Raw genomic sequence first — 12,157 nt, 5'->3', positions numbered from 1 at the left:
TAACTTATATTTCACAGAATTATTATTTACAAATACAGCAATATTGACGGGACTAACAATCTTAAGGAATTTAATTATTTATTTCTGTATTTGTATTATTCTTATTAAAACCTTTTGTGGTTTTGTGTACTCCCGTTTTGGAGAGCAAAGCCTTCGTGGCATTTTGTTGGAGATTAAAATCTACGTGATTTTTACTCCAGTTTGAAAACGTTTATTAAACGCTTGTTTGTGTCATTCTTTTACAGAAAAAATGACGACTGAAAGCGAAAACCAAGCTGTTCCGACGGTGACTGCCAACGCATCGACAAGCCGAACACCTGCGTTGGCACCGGCAGAAAAATTCAAAAAATTTTCCGGGATTGATTTCAAGCGCTGGCAGCATAAGATGTTCTTCTACTTAACTATGCTATGTCTACAGAAGTTCATCAAGGAAGATGTTCCTGATCTGCCAGATAAAACTCCAGAGAATGAACGCTTTATCGTGATTGAAGCGTAGAAGCATTCTGATTTTTTATGCAAGAATTATATTCTTAGCGGTCTGGATGATAATCTGTATAATGTATACAGTGGCGTGGAGACTTCAAAAGAATTGTGGAATGCACTTGAAAAGAAATATAAAACTGAAGATGCCGGGATGAAGAAATTCGTTGCCGCAAAATTTTTGGACTACAAAATGGTAGATAGCAAGTCTGTTATTACCCAAGTCCAGGAATTGCAAGTGATTATTCATGATCTACTTGCTGAAGGTCTTGTCATCAATGAAGCATTCCAAGTAGCAGCAATGATTGAGAAGTTGCCTCCGTTGTGGAAGGACTTCAAAAATTATTTGAAACACAAACGAAAGGAAATGTCCCTTGAAGATCTCATTGTTTGGTTGAGAATCGAAGAGGACAATAAAGCTGCTGAAAGGAGAGGCCGTGGAAATTCAACAATAATGGGAGAAAATATTGTTGAAGATAACAAAAAGAGGAAGAAGGCTTCTGGTCCGAAATACAACCCAAGCAAGAAGCGGTTCAGTGAAAACTGCTACAACTGTGGAAAAATCGGACACAAATCTAAGGAGTGTCGTGCTCCGAAGAAAGACAAGAAAAGGGGTCAAGCAAACATGGTAGTAAAGCATGATGATGTTGATAACTTGTGTGCCATGCTTTCTGAATATAACTTGGTGGGAAATCCTAAACTGTGGTGGTTTGATTCAGGAGCCACTCGCCATGTTTGTGCAGTTAGAGAAACTTTTGCTACTTATGCTCCTGCTGGACCCGGAGAGACAGTTTATATGGGAAATACTTCAACAGCAAAAGTTGAAGGATATGGGAAGATATTTCTGAAAATGACTTCTGGCAAGGTCATGACTTTGAACAATGTCCTTCATGTTTCCGAAATGAGAAAGAATTTAGTCTCTACTGGACTTCTTGTTAAGCACGGTTTTAAGTGCGTTTTTGTGTCCGACAAGGTTGTCATAAGTAAGAATGAAATATTTGTAGGAAAAGGTTACCTCACCGAGGGCCTTTTCAATCTAAATGTAATGGTTGTGAAAAACAATAATAATATTTCAGCTTCTTCTTACTTACTTGAGTCAAATGATTTATGGCATGTACGTTTGGGTCATGTCAATTATAAAACCTTGCGGAAAATGATTAACTTGGAAGTACTGCCTAAGTTTGAATGCGAAAAATCAAAATGTCAAACATGTGTGGAATCTAAGTATGTTAAACATTCTTATAAGTCAGTTGAAAGGAATTCAAATCCTTTAGACTTAATTCACACAGATATTTGTGACATGAAGTCAATACCATCTCGCGGTGGAAAGAAGTATTTCATAACTTTTATTGAAGATGGTACTTGATATAGCTATGTTTACTTACTGAATAGTAAAGATGAAGCAATAGACGCATTCAGGCAATACAAAAATGAAGTTGAAACACAACTTAACAAGAAAGTAAAAATGATAAGAAGTGATAGGGGTGGTGAATATGAATCTCCTTTTGAAGAAATATGTTTAGAATATGGAATTATTCATCAAACAACAGCCCCTTACACGCCCCAATCTAATGGGATTGCGGAAAGAAAGAATCGCACATTAAAGGAGATGATGAACGCGTTGTTGATAAGTTCTGGTTTGCCACAGAACTTGTGGGGGGAAGCCATTCTTACGGCTAATCGAATATTAAATCGAGTGCCCCATAGCAAAATACAATCCATTCCATATGAAAAATGGAAAGGAAGGAAGCCCAACTTGAATTATTTTAAAGTGTGGGGGTGTTTGGCAAAAGTGCAAGTTCCTAAACCCAAAAGGGTAAAGATAGGACCGAAAACCATTGATTGTGTTTTCATAGGATATGCGACAAATAGTAAAGCATATCGATTTCTGGTTCATAAATCAGAAAATCCTGATATTCATAATAATACAGTTATAGAATCAGATAATGCTGAGTTCTTTGAAAATATATATCCGTATAAAAAGGAATGTGAGTCGTTTGATGAAAGATCTAAACAACCTCGGGAAGAAACAAAAGAAAGTATATGTAATCAGGAGGATCCAAGACGTAGTAAACGTCAAAGAACGTCTACTTCATTTGGACCAGATTTTGTGACTTTCTTATTGGAGAATGAGCCTAAAATATTTAAAGAAGCTATGACTTCTTCGGAATCATTGTTTTAGAAAGAGGCAATCAATAGTGAAATAGAATCCATATTGAACAACCATACATGGGAATTGATTGATCTTCCTCCTGGAAATAAACCTTTGAGTTCTAAATGGATTTTTAAGAGAAAAATCAAAGATGATGGCACTATTGATAAATTCAAGGCAAGACTCGTAGTCAAAGGGTATAAACAACGAGAAGGTCTAGACTACTTTGATATATACTCTCCAGTTACAAGAATTACATCCATACGGATGTTAGTAGCATTAGCTGCAGTGTATGGTCTTGAAATTCATCAAATGGATGTTAAGACGGCCTTCTTAAATGGAGAGTTGGAGGAAGAAATTTACATGGAACAACCTGAAGGGTATGTGGTTCCAGGTAAAGAAAAGAAAGTATGTAGACTTGTTAAGTCTCTTTACGGACTAAAACAAGCACCCAAACAATGGCATGCGAAATTTGACCAAACAATGTTGTCAAATGGTTTTAAGATAAATGAATGTGATAAATGTGTGTACATTAAAAATGTTCCAAATCACATAGTCATTGTTTGCCTATATGTGGATGATATGCTGATAATGAGTAATGACATTGCCAACATAAATGCTACTAAGCGTATGCTCAATAACAAGTTTGATATGAAAGACTTGGGAGTTGCTGATTTAATTCTGGGAATTAAGATCCATAAGACTCCTCAAGGTCTAGCATTGTCACAATCTCATTATATTAAGATAGTACTTGAAAAATTCAAGCACTTAGGCTTTAAAGTTGCAAAGACTCCAATTGACGTGAATCTTGCATTAGCAAAGAATAAAGGCCAAAGCATATCACAATTGGATTATGCTCGTGTGTTGGGATGCTTAATGTATATCATAAATTGTACACGACCAGATATAACTTGTGCTATAAGTAAACTGAGTCGATATACGAGCAATCCAGGCCAATCTCATTGGATGGCAATGAAACGAGTTTTGGGATATTTAGAACATACCCAGAACTTTGACTTGCACTACAGTAAATTTCCTGCAGTGATTGAGGGATACTGTGATGCAAATTGGATCACCGGTTCAACTGATTCTAAGTCCACGAGTGGATATGTATTCACTATTGGTGGAGGAGCGGTATTTTGGAAGTCATCCAAACAAACATGTATTGCCCGCTCTACAATGGAGGCTGAATTCATAGCCTTAGATAAAGCCGGTGAAGAAGCTGAATGGCTCCGGAATTTCTTGGAAGATATTCCATTTTGGCCCAAACCGTTGGCACCAATATGCATACATTGTGATAGTCAAGCGGCAATTGGAAGGGCTGGGAGCGTTATGTATAACGGTAAATCTCGTCATATACGACGAAGACATAAAACCATTAGGCAATTACTCTCTAGAGAAATTATCACGATTGACTATGTAAAGTCAAGCGATAATATGTCGGATCCACTTATAAAAGGCCTAACTAGAGAGGTAGTTGAGAAATCATCAAGGGGAATGGGGCTATGGCCGAGAACAAGTCATTGTGGCGGTAACTCTACCTAGAAGACTGGAGATCCCAAGATCTAGGTTCAAGGAGATCAAACAAAGTCATTAATGACGGTTCAACATTGACAAATAAAATTTTAGTCCGTTCTCGTGATGAGACAATGTTCAGTACTAAGGATAAAGCATTAAGGCTCTTTAATGATTTCTAAATTTGATACGGGGTATATCAAATAGTGTATCTACAGGATGACACATTTAGGAATCACCTATGTAAGTGTGAAGTGTTAGCCGCTTCAAGGAGAACTTTGTAAGGCCAGTTCTCTACGCACTTATGAAACCAGGCGGTGTTCATGGCTGAAACGAACACAACAATGAGAACCAAAGACGGTTAAGGGTTGATTGTGTGACTTATGGTTGTCTAGGTATACACCAAAGATCGACGGTTCAAAGATATCAAATCTACCGATTGACCGAGTATATCCGACATAAGTTCACTACGGAAAGTTCAAAGGGAAACCTACTTATCCAGATGCGATTAATCCTTGCTTGTAAATCACACAGTTTTTCCATGCATACTTCCGTGATATAGCCATTCCCCATTCATGTGGGGGATTGTTGAGGTTTTTTGTTATTTAAGATGAAATAGTCTTAAAATGAGGGTGAATGGAAAATGGAGGGAAAAATGAAATTTTTGAGTAAAATTTTAAGTTTTTCCCTCTTGACAATGAGACATTGTCCCATATTGGAAGAGGAAAAGATTTTTGGTGGGTATATATATAATTGCTCTTCTTGTAGCTCTTAAAGAGTTAAGAAGAAAGCAAGCCTCGCGCTGTCGTCGTCGTCGCTCGCTCGGCTCGGCTTCGGCTTCGGCTTCGGCTTCTGCTTCGGCTTCGGCTTCGGCTTCGGATTCGGATTTGGATTCGGTCAAATGATCGATTGATTGATTAATTTTTTGGACCAAATATTATCCGCATTTATAACGGATATGTTCCAATCCGTGTATTGACCACCAGCTGCAATAGCAGTCGCCTATAAATATGTGCAGCAGCTGTTGAAGAAATACACCAAACTGAAAACGCTCAACTTTGGCTATACATTGCACTCCTTCCTCTCAGCATTTCCATACGATTTTCTGAGTTTCTACTCCTTTGTTCTGCATTGTTTTAACTTCAAACAAAGCAACTGTAAGTGTGATTTGCTACCGAACTTTGTGTTCGCTGAAACACTGGGGTTTGAAGTACCGCTACACCAGTGTATGATTCGTTCTATCCTGGGAGGAAATAATCCATAACCTTGGGTACTAGGAGGGGATTAAATTCCTTAAGGAAACACTGTGAATTCAGTGGGCTCCAATTAATTACTGTTTCATTGCGATAACTTATATTTCACAGAATTATTATTTACAAATACAGCAATATTGGCGGGACTAACACCTTTTAGTTAGAATATGCATGGTATATTTATGCCCATGTAGTTAATTACTTGCTAGGTCTATCCTCTAAATCCATAGAACAACAAGTTGCAGCTGAAACTGAGTTTTTAGTACCTCTGATCTAGCAATGTTTAACCCTTAGTAGTTCGCAGAACCCTTTTTGAATGCCAATGGATGAGGTTTTTAAGTATCTGAGGTTTCAACATGAATGTACAATGGATGTCAGTGCAGAGCAGAAAGATGTATTCAGCTCATGAGTTCTAATAAAGCCCCATAAGTCGTGTATGGTAGTAGTCTTTGTTTGATGATAACGGGAAGGACAATTGTCTGCCCAATTTACTTGTAGTAAAGAAAGATTTTAACTGGACCAAACGTGCTTGGACTCTTTTCTTCTTCTTCTTTGTTTTTTTTTTTAATCACGAGAAGTTATTGCTCCTTCTAGTTGTTAAAGGTCCGAGAATCATAACAATTTATTATAAAACTGTGGTAAAAGAATGTAAAACTGCTTCTTTTTTTTTTAAAAAAAATTCCTTCTATCATACTGCACTTTGGAGTAACCGCAGTCTGCACATTAAGAAGAATAGGCCAAAACCAATGCTCTACGGTAAGGCTTGGTTCCTCATTGGTAAAGATTTTATCATCTCAATGCAATATAGCACCCGCGAATAAATTTTTTAAAAAAAAAAAAAAAATTGAATTTTTTCTGTCATAGTAGCTTTTGTCATCTCCCTCCCATCCACCTTGTCCAGTTCTTCTTCCATTCCAGGGTTCCTGTTCATTTTCCTAACTTTGGAGGCAAGAGGAAAAAGTATAAAATTTCCCCAACTTGCTTAGTGCCTATTGTTGTTGTTGTTTTAGTTTCTTTTGATGTCAATAGGCCGACAAAGCCGTACAATCTTTCACGTACACGACATATGTCTACAAGTCTCTAAGGGTACATAATTGTCATAAAGGTCAGGACAGAGCCCCGCCATACCAAACCATACACATCTAAATCATACTGACCAAACAAGCAACTCCGGAGCAAATGAAGTGCACCAATATCTTCTGCTGAGCTGATCGTCTAATTGGAGGACTCTCGACCTGTCTATCGAGACCTGCGGGCATAAAACACAGCGTCCCCAGGCAAAAGGGACGTCAGTACACATAATGTACCGAGTATGTAAGGAATGAAAATATGTAAATAATATACATAAAAGAAACATGGATTAAAAGACTCGACATGTACGTCTGCATAGCTCTGTTGTTACCTAAGTATAAACATTTACTTTTTGCCCTAAAATTAGTGAAGAAATGCAGGAAAAAAAGAAGTGTGCGTCGACAGCAGGGTTCGAACCTGCGCGGGCGAAGCCCAACAGATTTCAAGTCTGTCTCCTTAACCACTCGGACATATCAACAGTTGTGAACATCTTAGGTATATTCTGTTTATATAGCATTATATTTTAATTGCTTACGAATTGTGAAACTTTATTGTATTACTTTAATATAGCTAAATTTTCAATAAACATGTATTTATTGTATTTATTGACAAGCTAAATCATTCTTGTATTATAAATACGGTGAGGGTGGACGAAAGTGAAATTTATGCCAAAATGAATACTGTGCTCATGATGCCTCAGCCCATTACTTAATGAGAAGGATAGCAGCAAAATTTGATAGATTAATGAGTTCACGGAAACACACTTTGCTGAGAAAATACGCTATTTACATAAGTGAAATATAGTTTTAAGCAAAAAAATTAATATACTCCACATACTAAAAGGGGGAAATGAATCCACTTGAAACAAGATTGAACTATGGAGCAGTCGTCAAGTGGCTCTTTCTCTTTTAAGCCTCAAGATCACGAATCCAAAACCTTAAATTACAGAATGCAACTATTAGCATCATCCTCCGATCCTCTCTCATAACCATTCTACCAACTTAATGTGATAGACCACATTGCCTAGCGACCTTAGCTTCTTGGTTGGCAGCAGCTCACCAGACGCTAAAGCGTGGCCGAGGGGATCGGGAGTGATAGATTTTGGCAATGGCCAATGTGAGGCGAAGGATATCTCCTATGGAAATAACTGTAGAAACAGTTATTCCCTGTGAACTTCCAATTCCCAAGTTTCTCTTTTTGCTTTTCAGTAGCCAAGATTCTGGAGAATAACATCCATTATTGTAATTCCTTTAAGATATGTTCCAAATGCATTACAGACATTGTAAAGATATGCATTGGATATTTTATTTTATTTTTTAAAGAATTCAAATTCTGTTGTTTTGACCCTCAACCCCTCAATTTTAGTTTAAAATTGTATATGGGTAAAACCGAGCCTGCTGCATGACTCGACTCCCCGGTGAGCCAAACGGAGCAGGAACGTGACCGTAATGTATCAGAATCAGAGCGAAGAACCCCTCGTATTGAGGCTCGGGCAAAACACCTGCCCTCGGGGATATCAGGGCCATATCCACGAGGTCCAATTTGAGGATTGAGACTTCAGAGAGCATTGCCAAGCAACTGCACACGACTAACAAAGGGTCGTGATGTACGTGCCTAACCGGATATCACAGCGTGAATTTCGGCTCGTATTGACAGAAAATCAGTGATCAGCGAAACAGAAGATTTTTACCTTTTTTAGAATTGTACTTAGGGTAAAACTCTCATACTATATAAAGGGGAAAACTTACTAATCATAGGACACATTATAACACGCATATTAAGGTAATATACTCTTATTCTCTTTGTTATTCAAAATTCTTACTTTTGTTCATCATTTCTTCATTAGTGTGAGCTCGGGATCGAAGGCAGGCATCTCATTAAGACGTTATTGAGTCCGGGATCACTCTCCTTATCATTTGTATTGAATGACGAGCGCAAAATACCACTTTAATTATGCTCGCTAGTCAAAGATAGTATAGTATAATATCGTATCCACAGGGAATGGAGTTAAACAGTATTTTCGTAGTTTCTAGCTCAATTGCTATTCAGGAGAATCAACAGTTGAGATTTATGTGATTAAAACTACGATTAACTAAAAATCTAAAGCTATTGACTAATGACAATCGCAACAAAGGTAAGCAAGGAAGTTATCAATAGGAGAAATTAGGGGTTGATTGGATAGGTGCAGGATAATTGTTTGGGATCTAACTCTAGATAATTTACTTCTAATGTTTAAGTGAGTCTCTCGAATTCACTCAATTATCAGTTCAACCGTTCAGCAAAAAGTCTTCTCTCGATTAAGTTTTAACCTCACAAGATGAATCAATTTAAGCACGTGAAGATATGCATGAATGCGTAGTGGATCGATCTTTAGGAGAGTCTCTTTCGATTATCCTCCTAACTAGGTTTAATCAACAATTCAGCTAGCCTCTTTCGATTACTAAGAAGAATTAATGAACTCAACCAACAATCTCTCGATTACATGAACAAGTGAATATAGATGCAACAGTTAAATCATCCAAAATGATTCAATACATAAAACTAGAGTTATAATCTACAAACAATCATCAAAATACCAAATCCATCAAACCCTAAAGAGAACTACTTCATAGGTATGGAGTAATTCATCACAAATATGTTTAAAGTAAAGGAAAACATAAAATGATCCAAACTCGGGTCTTGAGTGAGGATTGAATGATGAACTCCTTGTGCTTTTGCTTATCCAACTCCTCCTTAGCCTCCCTAGGTCTCCAATGTGTCAAAAGTCCAGAAAATAATATTTTTTCATGTATTTATACCAAGTAGGGTCGGGCCCAGATGAAATCACCTTCTCCTAGTCGAAATAGGATTTTCACTTTGTAAAAATTGCGCAGGCGTGCCACATGGGGTGAAGCGCCATACAGGGAATTAGTGTATAAATCCAGAGAGTTGAAATCTATCAGGCAGCAGGAAAATACACATGCACGGTGCCCCACGCGCCACGGCTGTGGGCTTTTCTCAGAGTACGGAATTTTCCCTGCTTTTTGATATCCAGATGTAATTTTCGACCCCCGAACGCGATCCCGGCTTAATCCCTTGGGCTTTTACTCAGACTTCAAAGTTTCAAATCACCCGAATTCATTCCACAACATCTACATAGCTTGGAATCACTCCTACAAGGCATAAAACACACGATAAGTGCAAAACACTATCAATTCAAGCTTAAAACAAATAAAGTACAGTAAATTGAAGTGCAATAAGCGACTAAAACACGAGATTATAGCATACCTTTAACGCCTCACACTTAAACCATTGCTCGTCCTCGAGAAATCAAACTACACTTCATAAAGACACGACCTTTTTAAACAGCTCTCCTAACTCATCATACCAAGAATATTTAAAACAGATTAAGTACAATACGGTAACATCGTAGCCTCAAGATTTGACTCACAAGAATTATGCATTATTTATAACCCGCTCACCTACTCTAACATAGAGGTCAACGACATTACCTTCCTTCGTGAATCAAGTGCCCTCACACCACAATAGAGAGTAGTTCCACACACCATGCAATTTAAGAACAATTAGGAACTTAAGATAGAAAGAATTCACTCACTCTCAGAAATAACATTCATATGCCACAAAAGACGTACCATAAGCTTGCCCGTAGTGTACTACTCTATTAATTGAGCTCATTCAGTCAAGGATCAAGTAGGACTTTCATTGGTAGTAATGTAGGCTGCGGGATGGGTAGGATACATTTGGATATAAGAGTGACTATACCTCCCTAAGCACTTTAATACATACAATTAACTATTCAAAACCCCACACTTATGTCAAAGAAACACTCCACCTTCACATCAATATACATTAATTCCCTAATTCTTTAAGCACAATTGCATCAAGAGTCCACTATCAAGGAATATTTTTCACAATTATACACTTATTTGTTTTCTTTCTTTTTCTTATTCAATTCAAGTGGCTCTTACTTTTTCAAAATAGTGCACTTTTCTCCTTATTTCATTAGTTCCACTCAAAAGCCAAACCAACCACCCCACACTACAACTTTTACAAAGTTCATTACACAAAACCTCACTCACACATGGAACATAACTCACTCAGGATCGGAATCATCAAGACACTCTAGTAAAAGAAGTTAAGTAAAGTTAAGATCATACAATTTAAGGTACTTATACAAGAGTCAAAAATTGAGCCTAAGCGTCACAACTAAAGCACTCACTATTCTCAAGGCATAATAAAGTTAAGAGATATTGCTTTCATTTCAAATCATAGCACAAGGTTTTCTACTACTAACAAAAATAAAAACTAAATACACCCGGTTTAAACAAAATCCTTGGAAAAAGAACCGCGGCACAAAGAAAAACTTAGGAGGAATTATTACAATACCTAACAAAAGAAAATCATTTTGTCTTTTTCTTTTGACTTTAATCCCTCAAGAAACCCATCGAATGATATCCATCGTCGGGAAAAATTGAAAATTTTAAAAATTTTATATTTTTTTCCATTTTTTAAATCTCTAACTACTAAAACTAACAAATATACATACAACATACAACATATCCCCCATATACCCCACCCCACACTTTAATTTGTGGCACGTCCCCATGACACACAATTAAAAAATATAAGGTAAAGAAAACTTTCCTGAATATCTAGTCGGGGTCTGAGTCGAAGTCGGGATCCATTCCTCGCCTTTGAACTAACGCGCACATCCATGCTGACAGCTTCTTCTCAGCCTTCTTGGGGTGCACCCCACACTTATCTTTCTCACTCAATGCAGCCTTCTCTTTTGAGCCCTTCACTTTCCACTCAACACTTGCAGCTGGCTTCTCCTTTTTCACCCCCGTTTCTACATTCATCTCGAAAGTTATAGTCTCCTTACCCACTCTAAGCATGAGCTTTCTCTCATGTATATCTAGTATAGCTCTACCCGTTACTAAGAATGGTCTTCCTAGGATGAGGGGAACCTCCTTGTTCTCCTCCATATTCACCACTATAAAGTCTATAGGAAATACAAACTTATCTACCCGAACTAACATATCTTCCACTATCCCCTCGGGTATTAAAGTCGTTTGGTCCACCAGCTGCAACGATATTGGCACCGACCGTATCTCTCCAATCTCCTTCTCCAGTTTCCTGTAAATCGATAGAGACATTACGTTAATTGAGGCACCATAATCATATAAAGATTTATCAAAATTAATAGAGCCTAACGAGCAAGGTATAGTAAAACTCCGTGGATCTCCACACTTTTGTAGGAGTTTGTTTTGCAATATCGCGCTGCAATGCTTTGTGAGCTTGACCACTGAGGTCTCTTCTATCTTACTCTTCTTTGTTAGGATCTCCTTCAAGTATTTGGCATAAGCTGGCATTTGGGAGAGCACTTCTGTGAATGGAAAATTTACATTAACCTATTTCAGCATATCCAGAAATCTCTCAAATTGCTTGTCCAACTTTTCTCTATATAGCTTCTAAGGAAAAGGTAGAGCAGGCATATGCTCACTCTTATTAGATTCATCCCTTCACGAAGTTTCCTCCTTCTTTTTGTCAGCTCCCTTCTCACCTTTCTTCTTCTTATCAACCTAACTTTTCAGCTGCTCCCTACTTTCTTTTTCAAGTACCACCTCTTTTTGGATTGGAGTGGTATCTTTCAACACTTGCCCACTTCTCAAGGTCACATCATTCA

At 37.6% G+C, this 12,157-nt stretch overlaps 1 non-coding gene across 1 annotated transcript; it reads right to left on the bottom strand.

The window, feature by feature from the left end:
• Positions 1–6,867: 6,867 nt before the first annotated feature.
• TRNAS-UGA (transfer RNA serine (anticodon UGA)) lies at positions 6,868–6,949 on the bottom strand. Its single transcript has one exon. It is a non-coding gene; the product is annotated as a tRNA-Ser (tRNA).
• Between the last annotated feature and the right edge of the window lie 5,208 nt (positions 6,950–12,157).

Source organism: Nicotiana tabacum, chromosome 24, assembly GCF_000715075.1.
Source record: "Nicotiana tabacum cultivar K326 chromosome 24, ASM71507v2, whole genome shotgun sequence".
NCBI classification, from domain to species: Eukaryota; Viridiplantae; Streptophyta; class Magnoliopsida; order Solanales; family Solanaceae; genus Nicotiana; species Nicotiana tabacum.
This window is presented reverse-complemented; position numbering and strand designations above follow the sequence as displayed.